Source organism: Zosterops lateralis (assembly GCF_965231275.1).
Source record: "Zosterops lateralis genome assembly, chromosome: 7".
Lineage (NCBI taxonomy): Eukaryota > Metazoa > Chordata > Aves > Passeriformes > Zosteropidae > Zosterops > Zosterops lateralis.
In genome coordinates, this window is record NC_139767.1 from 5,145,926 (window position 1) to 5,154,231 (window position 8,306).

The 8,306-nt window shown below is 46.5% G+C and overlaps 1 protein-coding gene across 18 annotated transcripts in view; it reads right to left on the minus strand.

The window, feature by feature from the left end:
• MAP2 (microtubule associated protein 2) overlaps positions 1–4,987 on the minus strand; it is a 227,997-nt gene extending 223,010 nt beyond the window's left edge. For 17 of the 18 annotated variants that reach the window (XM_083864613.1, XM_083864603.1, XM_083864621.1 and 14 more), the window contains exon 1: positions 4,917–4,987. The gene's annotated coding sequence lies outside the window, so the exon portion shown is untranslated. The remainder of the gene's footprint in view (positions 1–4,916) is intronic. The other variant, XM_083864616.1, reaches the window with a different exon arrangement.
• Positions 4,988–8,306: the final 3,319 nt, after the last annotated feature.

The window sequence follows — 8,306 nt, forward strand, 5'->3', positions numbered from 1 at the left end:
GAAAGAAAAGTAACTTCATAGACTCAAGTCACTGGAAGCTACTGCAGTCTGTCTCAGAGCTACTAGAAGTACTAAAAGAAAGAAATCTTCCTACTTATTGCCAAGGGCTTGACAAAAGACAAAAAATATTCCTCAGCTCCTCATCCCCATGAGTGCCAAGCCTAAATGAAGGAGCAAAATTTGCTAGAGGACCTTAATTCTCCCTACAAATCCATAACTTAAGAATTATCAGGTGTAAACTGATTATTCCCCTGATGGCATAAAGTACCCCAGATTTTCAATAATCAGAAAACAGAGCTGCAAATGGCATTGTCTCTTTCCAGATGGTGCAAGTCAGGTACAGATTCAATGAACTCATCACAGTATTCTGATTTTCACCTCTTAACACTGATGGTTGTAATTAGGCTATTGTCTCCCTTATACTATATGAAACACATACATATTTTATCTAGAAGCATCATATGCTAAAATAAATAAATAGTTTCTGTGGAGTAATAAATAGTCTCCTTACATGACAGAAAGTTAGAAAAACATGTACTTTAAAAACGCTAAAAGAGAAACAGTGTATCATAACACTGGTCAAGCCTATCAGCCAGCACTAACCTGTCTCACAGATTGGAGAAAACAAAGAGAAGTGACCAAGCCACACCTTTTCACCGTAATGCCTTTCAGACTGGCACCCTAACAAAGATGCAGAATAATGAATACAAACACTAACACTTCGAAGCTGATGTCTGTTTTCCCTTTCTGCCACCTCCCCAATCAAGACAAAGGAACAAAGATCAGTTTCATCTGTGAGACAGCAGTAGGGAAAAACAGCAGTGAGTGTAAAACCATGAGGATTAGCTCATCTTTTCTCCTTAATACAACGGCAAACAATTAGTGTCAAAGTAAAATGGGTCAATCAAGACCTCAAATCCTCTTAACAGCTAGTACAGTAACTCATGTGGCCACAACAATCCAAATTAACCCCATGGATACAGCAGTTCTTTCCTCCAATACCTAGAAAGCAATTAAAAATGTCACACTCAATGTCCATCTAAAACACTCTCGTACAGTTTAATAGCATAACCTGTGATTAAACCTTACCATGAAATAAAAGCTTTTTTCCTTTACCGAGGCAGGCAGCTTAAACCATCTCTGTTTTCCAGCAGCAATCCTCTAAATGAGCTCCACCCCATGGAAATAAGCCTCATGCTGTTTTTCTTATTAACTGAGATGCAGTACAGCACCATTGCTAATCAGCACACCTGTACATGAAGCAGAAGGATGGAAGAAAAAGCACCCGCCCTAAATTGTCAAGATCCACTCATACCCTGCCTTAGTGTGTGCATGTGTATTTGGGAAGAGATAAGCCATGTAACGATATCCGAGAACACTGCATTTTTCCGTGCTTTCTCGGGAAGTATTTGGTATCTCTTAAATATCATCAAGGGGTTTACAACACCGAGCCCACACGCCATGAATTTATCCTCTTTCTCTTTTCAGAAAAAAACATTCCCTTTTCTGTAAAAGCATGCTTAACTTTTAAGCATGCTTACAGCTGACTTTCAAGCACAATTAAGCATGTGTTTGAACTGAACAGGTACAGATGGACCAAAACAAGCATCCTTGAGTCTTAAAGAACAATTCTACCTATCAGCACATGCATACTTTTATTTCTTCATCAACTGCACACATGGACTTAATGATAGCACAAAACCCAAAATATCTAGATCAGATAACTCAGTTTAGAAAGGACCTTACGAGGTCACCTAGTCTTAGGACCCCTATTACACCTTTCCAAATTTCTGGTCTTTATTTGTGTGCATGTTAAATGCAACACTCCCTAATCCCTTCCTAGTTAAGGCTTCAGTTCAGCTTCAAGGGTCCTGCAGCCAGAAATGCCTCTTCTGGAACCCAAATAAGGCCAAGGGGTGGATTTTTTTTCCTCTGACTGTGAGCCAGAAGTTTTACCAGATTAGTTCTCAGCACAGCACAGCCACTGCCTGCACGGTAGGCAAAAGATCTGTAAGGCACCCAGGCTTTAGGCACCATTAGAGCTTTTATTTTCTTCTCTTAAGCTTATTATCATTTGTCCCACCATGACAGACGAGGCTTCAGATCCTTCATATGCTGCAGATGTGTTACAAGCTCTGTCAGTACCCTGTGCCTTTGTAGAGACATCAGTAATCAAGAGGTGACTTTCAGAAAACCACTGTCATAAAGTCCTCACAACCTAAATTCTTTTTGACTTCTTCTTCCAACTCCATTAAGAAAACAAACCTGTCTCCAACACAGGTGCATGAGATGCCACATTGGGAGGTGAAGCTGAAACAGGCCAGCAGAATCTGCAATGGGCCTCACCCTTGTTTCTGTGGTTAGATATTTCTAGCAATTTCCACAGGCAGTTGTTAAGTGAGCACAGTGCCAGAGCTAGAGGAGCCAGAGCCCACTCTGGTGTCAGCACACACAGCAAATATCTCCTCTGTGAATTCAGGTATATGGTTTAGCAAAAGGTAACTTGTACAGAAAAGAGCATGACATGGACTGAAAGGAAAGATATGCTTCTAGAAAAAACATCTAGCAACAAGGGAATTCTTAACCTACAGACTGCAGCAATTCATTTAGGGACTGCTGTGATCACATCGCTCCTGCCTAGGCACAGCACCTCAGGGGTCATTAAATTACAGCTATTTCTTTATTATCCAAATGTATTAAAGAACACAGCTAAGTGGGTATGATATAATATACCATAACAATTATATCAGACCTCTAAATCAAGGCTGCAAATGCTGCTTTATGTAACAAACTGCATTACAAGCACAATGACCTACCCTTCAGTGTTGCTGTGTTCTCCATAGAAGAACGGCAACTTTTAATTCTTGGGATGACAGCTCTTTGGCTTCTCTCAAACACCCACAGGAAACATGCAATATGGGTGCCACAAATTGAAAAGTTCCATTAACCAAATCCTGTCCCTTGATGAGATAAGATTAGAAGAGATGGAATCCATGGCACCATGCTCCAGTGCTGAGATCAGCCCTCCTCCCAGAGCCCTGTGCCAGGGCTCACCTTCATGTTTCATTACCATGCAGAAAAGCCTCACTAAGCCATTGGGGTTGCTTCCAATCTGTCTCTTTAGCTCACCTGTAAATGCCTGAGCTCCAGGAAACTGGTACCACATGAAGACTGAGGTCTTGCCCACTGCTGAGCACACCATCAGTGTCCAGCAAATGAAACACACAGCGAGGAATGTGGTGGTTCCCAGTCCCAGCTGCTACACGGGTGAGTTTAGGCTCCGTTATACATGGCACGCCTTCAGAACATCAGCTGGAGAAATGAACCACCATCCACAAACTTAACTGGGCTGCCCTGGCACTAACTGAAGAGAGCTTGTAGCACAATCAGGGAAAATGCCCAGCCTTTCACTGTTCAGAATCACTTCTTCATGATCTATGACGTAAGGCAGGGGCAACTTCACTGTGTTGTGCCCTCTCAGCACATTCTCTTGCCAGGCAAGGGCTGAGATGCTGAGATAACGCCACCCAGCCAGGAGGGAAGAGAAAGAAGCCATAGCAAATAAATACATTCTGCAGCTGAGCCTCCTCTTGGGTCTACCAGCTGTAAGATCCCTAGTCTAGACACCCCTGCTAGTCTAAACCAGCAGAGGTGAAAAGAAACAGGTTCTTTCATGGAGAGAAAACAAAGGTTTGCGGAGAAAATGGGAAGAAACAGAACCAAAAGAATAGATGATTCAATCTCACATGGAAGAACCCTTCTGAAAACAAAAGGGACAGGTTTTCTGAACAACAAGCAGCACAAATGCTGGACAGCAGGTGATTCTTTGAGGAAGGATGGAGATGATTTATTGACATGACCACAGAGACATGACAAATTACGAAAATTGATGCTAGAGACCTAGAATTAATAAGACTTGCAACATATGTGTGCATACATCCCATTATACTGCATGACTCTACGTTAATGCTCACTTACAAGCAAAAGCCTACACGTCTGTCTCGGTAAGAATCCCACATGAAAATCCACCAAAAACCACGAGAGACTATTTTTATTTGGAGGAAAACGGAAAGTTCCGGCTTAACCCAGGGAAATGACCCAGGTCGGTATCTCCCACAGGGAGAGCAATTCTCCCGGTGAGCGGACACCCCCTCGTCTCCCGAAGGTGTTCCACAGGGCAGCTGTGTCCGAGGGCAGTGGGGTGCGGGGATGGCCCGGGGGGATGGAGGCGGCGGGGCTATGGGCGGCTCGGTGCGGCTGCTACCTGCGCCCATCCCAGCCGGCCACACTCCGCATCATCTCCCCTTGCACAGAAAGGCATTGTTCGCCGCTGGGCTCCCGTGCACGGAATCCATCCGACACAGGGAATCATTTTCTTTAGGTGGGTTTGTGTTATTTTTCCCCCACTCCCCGATGCAAATGACCATCGCTTAGAGCCCTGGCCTGGCACAGCGCTCTTTGTTCCGCCGCGCAGACCCCCTCAGCGGAGCTCGGGGGCGGGGGCAGAGCGGACAGGCTCCCATCCTCGGAGGGCTCACAGCCCGGGGATGCTCCCGGAGCGGCCGCCCCCGGGAGGGGAAAACGGGCGTGACCGGGGCCCGCCCGCTCCCTTTTCACCTCCGGGAGCTCGGGCGGGGGCGACCCGCGGACAACTCCGCTCTGAAGGGTCCGGGGCCGCAGGGCCCAAAGAAAGGACCGCAGGATGGAGGGAGGGAGGGAGGAAGGAAGGAGCACGGCGGGACCGGGGCGGCACAAGCCCCCAGGCAGGGCTCGGCACAAGCCGCCAGGCAGGGCTCGGCACAGCCGCAGGGCGGGAAGCGCGCCCGGCTCCCCCCGCTGCCCTCACTCCCCTCACTCCGCGGCGGCCCCGCCCGCCCGGCCCCCTCCTCGCCCGACGGGCCCGGCGCGTCCCTTACCTGAGCGCCGCGGCGGCACCGAGGAGCAGCGGGAGGACGCGCCGTGCCCGGCCGGACGCCACCCGCCCGCGCTGCCGGGGCTGTGGCCGGGAGCCGCCTGCGCGCCGCCAGCCCCCGGGCCCGCCCCCGGCCCCGCCCCGGCCCCGCGCCGCTCCGCAGGGCCCCGCGCCTCAGGAGCTGCGGGAGCGCCCCTCCGCCCCGCCCCGCCCCGGCCCCTGCATTGCGGACACACCGCGCTCCGGGACACCGGCCCGGCTCCGGGTACAGCACCTTCCCAAACCCCTCACCTGATTGCAGCTGGGCCTGCCCAGGGTGCGAGCCCGGCTCAGTCTGATTCCGCCTTCTCCTCTGGAGAAAGAGAGCAAATAATAGTGGGATCGGTGAAAAAACCGCGTTCACACCGCCCCCAGACCCCGCGGTGCTGCTCCTTCCCCGCCGTGCTCTGAGGGCCGGCCTTCACTGCCATTTCCTGCGGTCTGGCAATACAGGACAGCCCGTGGCTCTGTCACTCGCCACATTGGCGAGCCGGACTGTCCCCTCGGGGTGTCCAGGACACTCGCTGTGCTCCAAAGTCATTCCTCCCTCCCACAATATCCATCACTGGTGTAGGGCCACAGGGTCAGCCCAGCTCACCTCTTACAGCCTCATTTCAACCAACCTGTGCTGGAGATGAAAGAGTAAAATGCTGCTTTCTTACCTCTTCTATTTCCTAAGCAAATTCTAGTTTGTTAAAAATTCACGACTGCGAAAGTCAGTCTGTCAGAATCTTAACCAAAATTCAGAGCATGTCATTTGTGCATTAGCCTCTAATGATGTTTTTAAAGTACTATATTTTGATTAAGTGAAGATAAATATCTTTATTTTTCTTTACATTTGGGGACCTAGATTGCACACTCTTACCCACACTACAGCGGAAAAACTTTAAACATTAATTTCAGTTTGGTTGCATTTTGCTGCATCACTGAGCAAGTTTATCAACATTTTTTTCCAAAATGTCACTAATTTTAGGTAGCCAGTTTGATTTCAAGCATGATTTTCAGGTGTACTGAGCACTTGTTCTCTTGATGGGCTTTAACAGGCTATCTGGAAGGTTTCATACCTGTAATTTGCCCATATATGTCTTAGACTGAGTGGTCAAAATGCAGTTCAGCAAAGCCTGGGTCCCGCTCTTGCTTCTGATTCTTCATAAAGAAATGGCCATCCCTCAGCAGCTACCACATATATTCCATGGTAAGGGTATGTCAGTGTTAATCAAGTGACTTGGGAAGGCCAAATTGCTTTGTTAAGTACTTTTTATGTATTCGTAAATCACGATTTAAAAAAAAAAAAAAAAAAAAAAAAAAAAAAAAAAAAAAAAAAAACAGTGAAAACTACAAACATTTTTCCAGTTCTTTTCCTGAGCCCTCCTCAAGCTGTTTGAGAGAACTTCCCACCACTGCTGTTTTCTCACATCTCATCTGTAAATCAGTGCCATGCCAAGGGAGCAGGATTTTGCCAAAGTGACAGAGGCATCACGTTCCCTTCTCGTTACTCACCGTCAGTGATGTACATCCTTCCAGAGGAGATGCTTTCAGAGGAAATGGATTTGCTGCAGTCTTTCTCCCAGGCTGCTAGGAGAAAAGAGCCTGGTTCAGGGCATGAGGAATGTGCACCAGTGTCTGCAGTACCCAGCAGTGCCTTTCTCCTGCTGGTTTTTTTCTGTGCCTCTCCTTGAAGGCCTAGGAGTCCATGCAGAGACCTTGATGGAGTTCTCTCCACAAGCACAGGAGCTTTGTCCTTCCTCTCACCACCTAGATAATGCAAATGCAGGCTTTACATAAAGCCTCATCAGAAGCAGCCCTGAGAGGGAATGAGCAGTTGACTTGGTCAAGGAGAAAAAGTTAAACTTCATCCAGATGGAAATTAGATTAATTTAAAGCTTACAATATTTTTTAAAAAAGGGGAGGGGGAGGAGGGAGAGGGGAAAAGACAGCCTATACTTTTCATTGGCAGCAAATACTGCAGTGGCTATCGTGGAAAAGATGAAAAGATGTCTTAATGGAAAGACACATGTACAATGTGCACCATCCATAAACATTCCTAGAGATCAGAGGGGTGGTGTAACTAACCAGAGACATGCTCAGAATATTCCATGTGTGACGGAGAGTCAACGCCTCTAGCTCAGATGCAGCACAGCAGCAGCCTGTCTCTTTTCAGCAGCAGCCTGCAGAGAGAGAGAGAGAAGGTGAGTCTTGGAAGTTAGTCATTCAGTTGCATCTCTCCTTTAAACAATCATCAAAGATGATGATAAATAAGCACAGAAAAAACAGGCAGTCACCATTTTGCCTGAGATAATTATCTAGGCAAATTACATTGTACTTCACATGAAACATTCAGCAGCAGTGTTGACACTAGATTTTTAAGACAGAAAAAAGTACTTTAATTCCTGTTAGAGATATTAAAATGCATGCACATATTTTTATCAGAAATATTAATGCAGAGATCAGAAAGCATCATTCCACTAAGGGATACTGGGCAAAACTATTTTTTTCGTTTTTTATATAAAGGAAAAAAGAAATTTTGCATCACCTCATAAACCATGAGCTTTATAGTAAAGCTTTAAGATACTGAATTATGGATCTCTGTTTGGAAGACTGGTAAGTCAAATACAGAGGGTTCTTTGCCTGTCTGCTAAAAGAAAAAGGAATGACATTCCCTATAGCTGTCTTTAGAACAGGTTAATTTGAAACTGTCTGGGAAATGCTGTTTTAAAAGGAATTTGTGTCAATACTTTGTCTCTTACTATACAGTGAAGTAACAATTCCCCACTGCTCCCCTGAGAGTTTAATTGGGATGCAGTAGTGGCAACCTGGGTATTTGGCATCACTTCAGACTGGGGAAGGAAACATTTAATTTCTCAAAAACACAGTGACTCAAGCCTTGGCTCCAATGCCATAACATTAGCTGAGCAATCAGCAGTCAAGTCAAAGTCAGCTCTTATTTATTGATGATGGGAAGAGCTGCGAGCACCAGTGAGGTTAATGAAACAAAGTATGGCTACAGTCTCCTCGCACATTACTCTCAGTGGCATATTTGCAGCCTGTGAGCACGTTGAGAGTTTTTTCCCCACCTTTCTCCTTGGAAACACCTAGGTGTAGGTGACCGGGAAAGACAGGGCTCCCTCCTCGGCATCGTTGGGATGTTTTCATGGGTTGGAAAACTCTAGGGTCCCTCTAGTGCCCAACAGAGGCAATCGGGGAGAAAAGCGAGCTGAAAGAATTTCAAATGCTTATCAACGACTAAGCAAAAGAAAAGCTTCCACTGAAAATAGAATGGACTTATCCCTGGCTTTGCATCATAAACTACGTTCAATTTTTTTCTGTTTCTGACAAGAAACTCAACTGTACCTCA